The sequence below is a fragment of the Mus caroli genome, chromosome 17 (genome assembly GCF_900094665.2).
Source record: "Mus caroli chromosome 17, CAROLI_EIJ_v1.1, whole genome shotgun sequence".
NCBI classification, from domain to species: domain Eukaryota; kingdom Metazoa; phylum Chordata; class Mammalia; order Rodentia; family Muridae; genus Mus; species Mus caroli.
Window position 1 is genome coordinate 46,159,437 of NC_034586.1, and position 10,045 is coordinate 46,169,481.

Below are 10,045 nucleotides of genomic sequence, written 5' to 3' on the forward strand. Positions count from 1 at the left end.
CACACACACACACACACACACACACACACACACACACAAACTATTATTATAGATAAGTTGTATTGTTTTAAAATTGTGTGAGTGTGTGTATATGTGTGTGTGTAGGCTTGCATACATGGGTACAGATGCCCATGGAAGCCAGAAGGGGGCGCCAAATCCCCTAGACCTGGAGTTATAAGTGGTGGTACGCTATCTGATGTGGATGCTGAGAACCAGTGGAACTTGGATCCTCTCTATAAGAACATTAAGAGCTCCTAGCCACTGAGCCGTGTCTCAGATTTCAGATGCTGGTATGAGATTTTAGATGTGCATTAGTTTATCAAGCCAATCTTAAACTGTCACACGTGTAGCAGAGTATGTCCATTTAGAAAGCAGATCCCAGGGAGCCTGCTAGCTAGCCTTCCTATGTGGCCCTGGGTTTTACAGAATAGTGTCTTTTGTAAGTATTACAGCTCTGAGAGGAACAGCTGCCCCAGTACAGGTGTTACAGCTCTGAAGGGAAAGGTGTTCTGGCAGTTGGGAGCCAAGGAATACCACAGAAATCACACACCACAACACAGCTCACACAAGAGATTTATTGACAGGGAAAACTCCAGGAGGGTGGCTGGCTCTGCTGAGGAAAACAGCAGCAGAGAACTGGACAGAAGACAAGGTTTATATAGGACTGGGGGGCAGGGCAGGGGCAGAGCTTTCCAGGGTAGAGATTCCCAGGGTGGGGAATGGTGAGTTTTAAGCTCTGAGCTTGGGGCTTTTGCTTTGTAGGGCAGAGCTTGGCCACCTGTGTCTGGAGGAGCTGGGTCCTGCTGTCCAGACTCTTAGAGTGAGAGTGTGAGGCCCCTGGGGGTGGGGGCCTGGACACTTGCAGGCCTTGAGGGGCTTCCATGTCCCCCCTTTTTATTTACTATTGATAAACCATCAGGGATTGGGAAAAGAAAACAATGTTATCATTACAATACTTCCAGCTGCTGAATGGGGACATCAAAGTCTTTAGGGCAAACTTGCCCTTCAGAGTATAATCTGGTGTCATAGGCCACTGGTTCCATAGCTAGGGACTGGCAATTTTGTAATAGCAGCTGATTAAAAGTCTGCTTAGAAACCTTTTGGATGTGTTGTTGAAGAAATCTAGAGAAGAAGTTTATGAAGCAGGGTGTGCCTAGTAGGATGAAGAAAGGATGAGAAGGGGGTCAAGAAGGATAGTATCCAATCCCATCTTGGACTTTCAGTGATCCACTGGCCAGATGCATCAGGCTGTTTCTTACATTTTAGGACAGCTGTTTGGAGTTGTCAGATCTTACCTTTTACTATACCCCACTGGTTGACATAGAAGCAATCTTCCTCCCCGAGGAAGAAACAAAGAAAGACCACTTCTCTCTGCTGTTAGTAAATCTAATCCTTGCCCATTCCGTAACATTACAGAGATCAGTGAGTCTATTTGGCCCTGGTGGGTAAGGAGGAGACACTGTTGGAGAACCTGGATGAACTTAGACAAAAACTGATGGCAAACAGCTATGAAAGTATTCAGTCTCATTGCTCCTGAGGACATGCCAGCAAATACCCAGGGCTGCTAGAACAGGTAGGACCTGAACCACTTGTCTGTCATGCTATGCTGATATAAACCCTGTGACGAAAACTGGCAAGGTTTCTACAGGAGTTAACACCCCTATTTTTGGAAAAAGGAATAGCAGGGCGTAAGTCCCTGACGATCCAGCAGATAGGAAGTGATAAACTTGAGTGTCTCATATATTGGAGGCATTATGCACGTTTGCACATAAAGGCTGGGTGGCAGTGCTCACAGTCTAAGTATTATTACAGTCTGAGGGATCCAGTGTGCCTATAAAGGGTGTCCCCAAGCAGTTAGAAAAGTCTGTGATACTAGGGAGATATTGGAGAGATGAGTGGTAGTGGTATTTGGCTCAGGGAGGTTAGTAAGAGGTGAGAGAGTCTAGTAGTCCAGTGGGCGAAGCTATAAATACTAGTCATGAATTTGACCCAGGAGGGACATACAGCCAGCACTCTCCAGAGTGACCAGGCAGAGTGTTAGTTAGTAGCTAATCTGCAATTAGGATAGTCCAGATTTGTCCTATGGTATTTTCAGGACCAATATAGCTAACCTCTTTAAGTTTCTGGACACTTTTTACAGTAATCTTCCTTTTGGTCATAGGAAACTATGCATAGGGAAGAAACCCCAGAGAGCGACAGAAGGGTAAAGACTTATAGGAAACTGAATCAGCCTTGGACAGCCCGATATTGAGCAATTGCCTGACCATGTTAGGATGTGCTATTGATTAGGGGGAGAAGTTTCTTGTACCTTAAACACTCCTAGGTAAGAGCTACCCTAACGGGTGTCAATAGAAAGAATCAGAGGAGGAGAGCGAGTTTAGATATAAGATTTTCAGATCATTTGTTTGTGCAGTGGCAGAAATTGTCACCGTTGAAAACCGAGCATGTCAGTTTGGGCCTTTGATCTGTACCGAGGTCAGGCTGTTTGTAGTAACAGAAAAAGGCTGTAATGAAGTCTGAGCCAGAGGAGGGGGAGAGGAGGGTTCACAAAAAATGAACTCCACCAAGAGAGAGAGTTTCTATAAGCTCCAAGTGAGAGCTGAGAGGCAAGAGGCAAGAGGACCAAGGAGAAGCTGTGAAACTTCCAGGACAGAGCTGAGAGAGAGGAGGGGCAAGGTCACAGAGTTCCAGGCCTAGGGAAGCTGTGGGGCTTAGCAGGCAGCTCCCGGGAGAAGGAGGCAAAGAAACAGGGAGAGTTTCAATAGAGGCAGAGGAGCAAGTGTCTTACTAACTGTAAAGTTGCTCACATAGAAGGGCTCCATAGCATGCTCCCGGACCCAGAGAGAGGACCTTTTCTAAGTAGGCAAGGGGGGGGGGGATGGATGCTTAGAGCAGGTGGAGAGATGGGGTAGCCGAAGATCCAGACTTTAGAATTTGGAACCGAATATAAGGGGTGGCAGAAGTCAAAAGAAACAAATGATCTGTACACCCCTTAAGAGGGTCACATCAACACTTTGAATAGGTTTGAAATGTTGAGACATGGGTATGACTGAGAGGTAAGTTTGGCATCCTCTACCAATGCTACCTGAAGAGAGAACGCTCAGGAAAGGAGTGTGTTTGGAGACCCTTATACATCAGCAGGTGGGGCAGGCTGTGAGGAGAGGAGACAGTAGGTGACCTGAGGTTAAAGTCTTTGTTTGGTATATGAGAAATTCAGTTGCAGCCACAGGTATAGTCTTGTAAATGAATGCACGAAGGTGTAGCTTTTATACCTTATTAAGGAAGTGTTGTTTCTCAATTCTATCTTTCATATCTAAATCCAGTGACCACAAAACCCAGAGATAAATTCTGAGATCTGGCCATTGAAGCAGCCATAGCAAAAAGCAGTGGTGGCCAGTGGCTGGCAGCAGCAGAGAAAACAGAAACAAAACAAATAAGCACAGAACACAGAAAGCTCACACCCTGGGAGACGAACAGTCAGAAATGAAGGATGTGGTGGTCACCGTCATTCATACGCTCAACTGAGCCTGACTGATTTCTGTTTTGGTTCCCATGTTTACAACAAAACTTACAGATACACCAGAAAATGTAAACCCATCTGTAAACAAATAACAGACAGAGAAAACTTATAAACACCTAGAATCAGGCTACATGTTGCCTTTTGTCCTGGATGGGAGTGAAAGGCTTAATATTTGGATGAGACAGGTCATGTTTGGCTGTAGAGAGGTTTTGGGTATTGCATAGCCAGAGATCCACCTAGAAAGGCAGTAAAGGAAAAGGTATGTCAGATTGTGTGGTGGTGGCACACACCTTTAATCCCAGCACTTGGGAGGCAGAGGCAGGAGGATTTCTGAGTTCGAGGCCAGCCTGGTCTACAAAGAGAGTTCCAAAACAGCCAGGACTACACAGAGAAACCCTGTCTCAAAAAGAAAAAAAAAAAAAAAAAAAAAAAAAAGAAGAAGAAGAAGAAGTATGTTTGAGTAGGTGTGGCCTTGTTGGAGGAAGTGCATCACTGTGGGGATGGGCTTTGAGGTCCTATACTTAAGCCCAGCCCAGAGCAGAGGGGAGCCTCCTTCTGGCTGCATGCAGAAGATGATGACTGGAGATCCCCACCTGCAAGAGTACCAGAAGGCATCTGGCCCCTCAACAGTCATGTTCCCAGACTCAGAAAAATGTTTACATTGATTGAAGGGGAAATTGACATAATTGCTGCTGGTGGAGAGGGTACCATGTGACCAGGGAACTGGAAGGTGTCTGTTGTGGGTGGCCTAGAGACTAGAGATTAGTTCTCAGTGCAGCTCAGTCCCTCAGGGCAAGCATGGGTACTGGGAGAGTCTATCCAAGTACTGGTACCAATATAAGTGTTATAACTCTGAGTGGTAAAGCTCTAAAGGGAAAGGCATCCTTGCAGTTGGAAGGCAAAAAAAAAAAAATACCACAAAAATCACAAAGCACAACACACCTCACACAAGAGATTTAGGGAGGGAAAAGACCAAGAGGGTGGCTCCCTCTACTCAGGCAAGAGGAAGTAGAGAGCTGAGCAGAAGACAGGGTTTATGTAATTTTGGGGGGCAATGGAGTTTCCTAGAGTGGAGATTTCCAGGGTGAGAATTGAGCTTTTTACTGTTGTTGAATCTTGGCCACTTGCACCTGGAGGGGCTGGCCATTATGCCCCTTAGGGTGTTCTGTGGGCACAGCCTGTCAGTTGCAGGTCCTTGGGGGCAGGGCCTGGCCACTTGCAGGACCCAAGGGCTTTTCTCTTTTCTCTTTTCTCTTCTCCTCTCTTACTAGCTTCTCTAGCTCCTTGCCTTTGCTTTCTGTCTCTTGTGTCCGCGCCAAGCTTTCCCAAGCCCTGTGCTACCTTGTCTGAGTTCAGCTAGGCTCTCAGTCTTTAAACCTTCTTCACTTTTTCTAATCTCTCAGCTCCCTCCAAACTCACCTCTTCCCCCGTTCATCACCCAAACACTCTATCACCCTTCTTTTGACTTTTGCCCAGCAGTCCTTGCAAACTGTGAATCTGGTACGCCTCCAACTTCAAATCAATTCAATGGCTCACTCTCTCTGCTCCTGCACCAACCTACTTGGGCTGCTGGGAACTACAGTGAAACCAGGAACCTGGAGTCTATGTGTTTCCCTCCTACACGCACATCATAATGGTCACTTCAGGGGTCTTAGCAAGTCTGAATAGTTTGCTCTTCATGTAGGAAATGTGGTAGGCATGTCTTGGTTGATTTCCACCACCTCTGTCCTTTGACCCATGGCTGCCACAAACCAGAGGAACAAGAATAATCTCTTGCTAGTTCATAGTTCCTGTTTCTTTCCATCGATTAAGCCCTGTAAGCCAATTCAAACAGAAAGTTCAATGACTTGGCTCTTCTCATGTGTACCAATACTATCATTGTTCCTCCGGGTCATTAATCCTGTCCTATGTACCCAAGGGGGAAATTGCCCTATACGTGAGTGGTGAACTTTAGACCTAGCTATGAAATACCAGACTCCAGAACTGCTGATTCGGGCATCCTGATTTCTGTCTTACTGTCCAAACTTAGGGTTTTGCAACATGTTTTAGGGCACGTGTAGTTAAGAAAATGATTTGTGAAGTAGTTTAAAATATTGATCATGGGACTGGAAAGATGCCTCAGTGGTTAAGAACACTTCCTGCTCTTCTACAGGACCTGAGTTTGGTTCCCAGCACCCAGGTAGGATGGCTCACAACCACCTGGAACTCCAGTTCCAGGAGGTTTGATGTCCTCTTCTCACTTCTGAGGGCACACACACACACACACACACACACACACACACACACACCTCACACATATATTCACACTACGATAAATCTTTTTTAAAACAAGTTCTTCTTAGCTATTATGCATGTGAAAAGAGGCTAAGGGATTCTGGAAGAGACTTTATGAAAAGAACTATTTGCAAAGGTGTGATTAGTCTGGGATGAGGTTTCAGGTTTTAGGTTTTAGGCCAGATTCTGCCATGTCTTAGATTCAAGCCTCATCTTTGCCACTTGATACCTATGTGACCTTTGACTAGTTCCTTAGCCTCTCTTGATTTATCTCCAATTTCTCTTTTCTCTTTTTCTTAAGTCATAGCTACCACCCCCGTGAGATAGTGAAGATAAACAGCCAAGCTGCTTTCCCTGAGATACACTGGGTGAAGCCAGAGAAGTTAAGTAACTGGCCTTAGGCGCAGCCATGGATGTGTGACAAGTGTGGACTAGCAATCAGATCTCCTAGTACCAAGTCAGGGCTCTTCTCAGTTCCTCTCTGGCCTCCCTCATGCACCCTTCTCTGCCTGCACTGGGAGGGGAACTGGGCACACAGTGTTTTCAGCCTGGCCAGTATTCATAGGAGCAGCAAAAGCTCAAAGACACCTTCCCAGAAGTGTCACCCTGGCACTTCCGTCTCTACACAATAATTGTTCCAAACACCTATAACCAATGGCATAAACCCAAACTTGATGCAAGAACTCAGACTGGAGGAACTTGATTTGACTGTCTTGGGGAGTCTAAGGAAATCTTCATTCCTTCTGTCTGCTTGTCTGTCATCTGTCTCAGCTTCTCTCTCTCTCTCTCTCTCTCTCTCTCTCTCTCTCTCTCTCTCTCTCTCTCACAGTAAGTGCCTTGACTCACACCAATTAAACCATCTCAGTAATTCTTTTATATTATTATCTAATTTTTTTTTGCTTGAGTATATATGTGCAGTGCATGCATGTGTGGATGCATCCTTGCATAAGTATAGATGTTTGTTTGCAAATATATGGATGCCTGTGTATGTGCCAATGCACGTGCACATATACGTACACAGGTGTGAAGACCCAAAGTTGACACTGGGTGTCTTCTTCAGTGCTCTCCCTTTATTTATTAGGGTAAGGTCTCTTGCTGGCCCCAGAAGCTCACCAGTTTCAGCTAGCCTAGCTATCAGGCTTGCCTTGGCCTCCTTGACCTATGCTTCCTGACTGCTAACAGGAAGTCACCAGACCTGTTCTGTTTCCACACAGGTTCTGGGCATCCAAATTCTGGTCCTTGTATTTGCATAGCAAACGTTTTATCCACTGGGTCATCTCTTCCTCCTTTCACCTTGCAGGAGGGCCTAGCAGAGCTGTGGGAACACAGGTTGCTCTGAGGGGAAGGTGGGAGAGGAGGGCAAAGGGGCACAACAGCCCAGTTGGGCCTAAGAAAACTACAGGATCGCAGCTCCAAAGGTGGGAGAATGGGTCAGGTAAAGAGGACATTTGTAGCCTTAAAGACTGTGGCTGGGGGTGCCTACCTCCAAGAGTACCAGAGGGGTTCTCCCAATGGAGCTGCCACTCCCTGATTCTGTAACAGTGACTGGCCTGTTTGCCCGGAGGGATTCTCCAATCTCTGCTAGGTGCACACAGTACATATGGGATATTGGGGATTTGAACTCAGGTCTTCATGCTTGCCAAATGCATGAGTGTTTGCCAGGCTTCTAGGAAAGGATCTATTTTAGATTGAATGCTGAACTGAGCGAGTGTTGCTTTGTTGGAGACAATCTCAGCTTTCAGGTGTAGAATTATCCCATACGCTTGCCATCCTTTGCCTTCCTGCTTGGTGGTCAGAAAGTAAAGTCAGGGAGATATGCATGTGACCATTTGTCCCTCCCACCAACTCTGCGTCCCTGAGTGTGCCTTCCACTCATGGGATCCAAGCAGAAGCCTGCAAGCAGATTGGAGAATCCATGAGTTGACCTCTTAGTGAGGGAACAGGGAAATTCAGGTAGAATAAACATCAAGGAAGGGTAAAGTGAGTGGAGGACAGGACACCCCCAAGCCCCCTAAGACAGGTGTCTATGGGTGTCTCCGTGTAATGTGATGGCAACATCTTTAAAGAAATAGACGTAACTGCTCGTGGGAATTTGCACACTGTGTTCATCTTCCATTTTTGTGAAGACATAGAGATGATTTCCAGCATCAACTCTGCATGGATCTGGGACCAGGAGTTGTAGAGCTTGCTCCCCTGAGCCAAACAGCTGCCATCTTCATTAGATCAAGTGTGCCTGATTGCAAGAGTCCATTACCGCCAAGCCTGGAGACTACTGCCATTCATTCTGAAGAAGGAAGCAGGAAGGACCATAGAACCCTCACTGAATTTCCACCTTTCCCTCCTGGGTATTTTCATACCATTCTGTTTGAACTTGTAGCTCAGGGGCATCTAGGGGATGCTAGAGTATGCAATCTGGGAAAGGTTAGGGGAAGGGGGCTCCTTCTACACAGCGACGGGGAAGCCATCATTTCTGCCAGACACAGACTTTCTGGTGCTGCTGCTCTGTAGAGAGACCCCTCATCCATACTCTCTAAGTAAAGCAAGCCTGACAAACTTGTTTTTTTGCTGGGTTGAATTTTGATAGGCTCTGACTTGGTTTGCCAATAGAAGGACAAACCTTAGGAGGGTAGTAAATAGACTTGGAGTCTCCCTAGGGAAGGAATTCTCAAAACGCCAGGATTGGCATACACATCTGAGACCTCCGTGGCTGATTCTGCATGAGATGGGAGTGTCTACAATAAACCTAAGGTCCCCCCTCCCCCAGACAACAGATGGTCTCACAGGTTCCATGGCAGTGTATGTGAAAGTTTCCTATAGCGGGTGGTTCTCTGGGTACTAATATGAGTGCTCTCTTTCTGTATGGATACTCGGTTCTCTCTTCTCTGAGAAGATGCGGACACAGAATTTATTTTGAGCCTTGCAGCCCCCCTGAGGCATCTGCCTCCGCATTCTTGTTCCTGGTTCAAGTCTATCATGTCAACAAGCTTTTTCTCCTGGGTTTGATGCTCTCTTGAAAGCTTTTCAGGCCTTCCACCTGCAAAGAAATGGGTTTTTGTTTTCCTGCTTTCCACCCCCCAGTTCTGCTGACAAATGCAGGCAGAGATAGCCGTAGTGGTGGGCAGCATGTCAGCCAATCTCAGGGGATCCCCAGGCCTCTTGCAGATCATGACAGACATGCCCCACCAAATCCATTCCAATTCAAGCTGATACATTTTTCCCCCCATAATGCTACTCAAAGTTGAGACCGTACAAAACAATCTGGAGAAGGCTTATCTGGCTATACAGACAAAACCATCCCTGCTTTTACAATAACCAGCCTGTATTTGTAAAAAATCAACGATGTCCTCTTATTCTTCCCTCACCGAGGAACTGTCAGTTCTTCTGGATTGTGCGCCATACTTCCTCTTCCAACTACAGCTCACACACGCTCTATACCGGTCGTGGCTTCATGGTACCTGAGCACAGGTAACCAGTCACGGGCCAGAATGTAGAACAAGATAAGATGTAAGTTATGATTCTAGTCAGAGAAGAGCCTAACTATATGGCCAATGTAGTTGTAAATATATTTCCAATCTGAGTCTTCTTTCTGGGAGCATGGAACTGGGAGAAAGAACCAGGCCTAACTTCTACAAGGTTTGGACAGTTTAATCAGCTACAGAGCTCTGGAAAAAATTGCCTCCACTCTCTGAGACTTTTTTCTTTAATTGCTACACGAACTTTCTGTCCACACCAGGGTCATGGGAGTGATGGTTAGCTCAGAGTTCTGTGTGTAGGGAGCAATTCGAGGGTCACCCATTCTTTTGTGTCTTCCTTTCAGAAATCTGTTTTTAAATGGAGAAACAAAGACTATTGATGTATGGGAGACACAACCAGAGTGTCCATAAGAAGGGAGCCGAGCTACAAGCAGAGTCTGGTGTAGGGTAAAGTGAAGGGAATTAGTAAAGTTGATGTTTTTAAATAGAATATTGGTATTTTACTGGCGCACCCAAGTAGATTTTTATGTATTGAGATATTACTTGATTTAAGACTATGTCATAAAGTAGCATGCTATTTTGTATGCTAACTTAAAAAATAAGTTAAGGGACTAGAAAGATGGCTCAGTGGTTAAGAGACCTGACGGCTCTTCCAGAGGACCATCACCCATATGGCATCCTACAACCATCTGTAACTCAGGTTCCAAGGGATCCGACGCCCCCTGCTGGTGTCTATGGCCACCAACTGCGCCATGGTGCACTTACGGGTGCGCAGGCA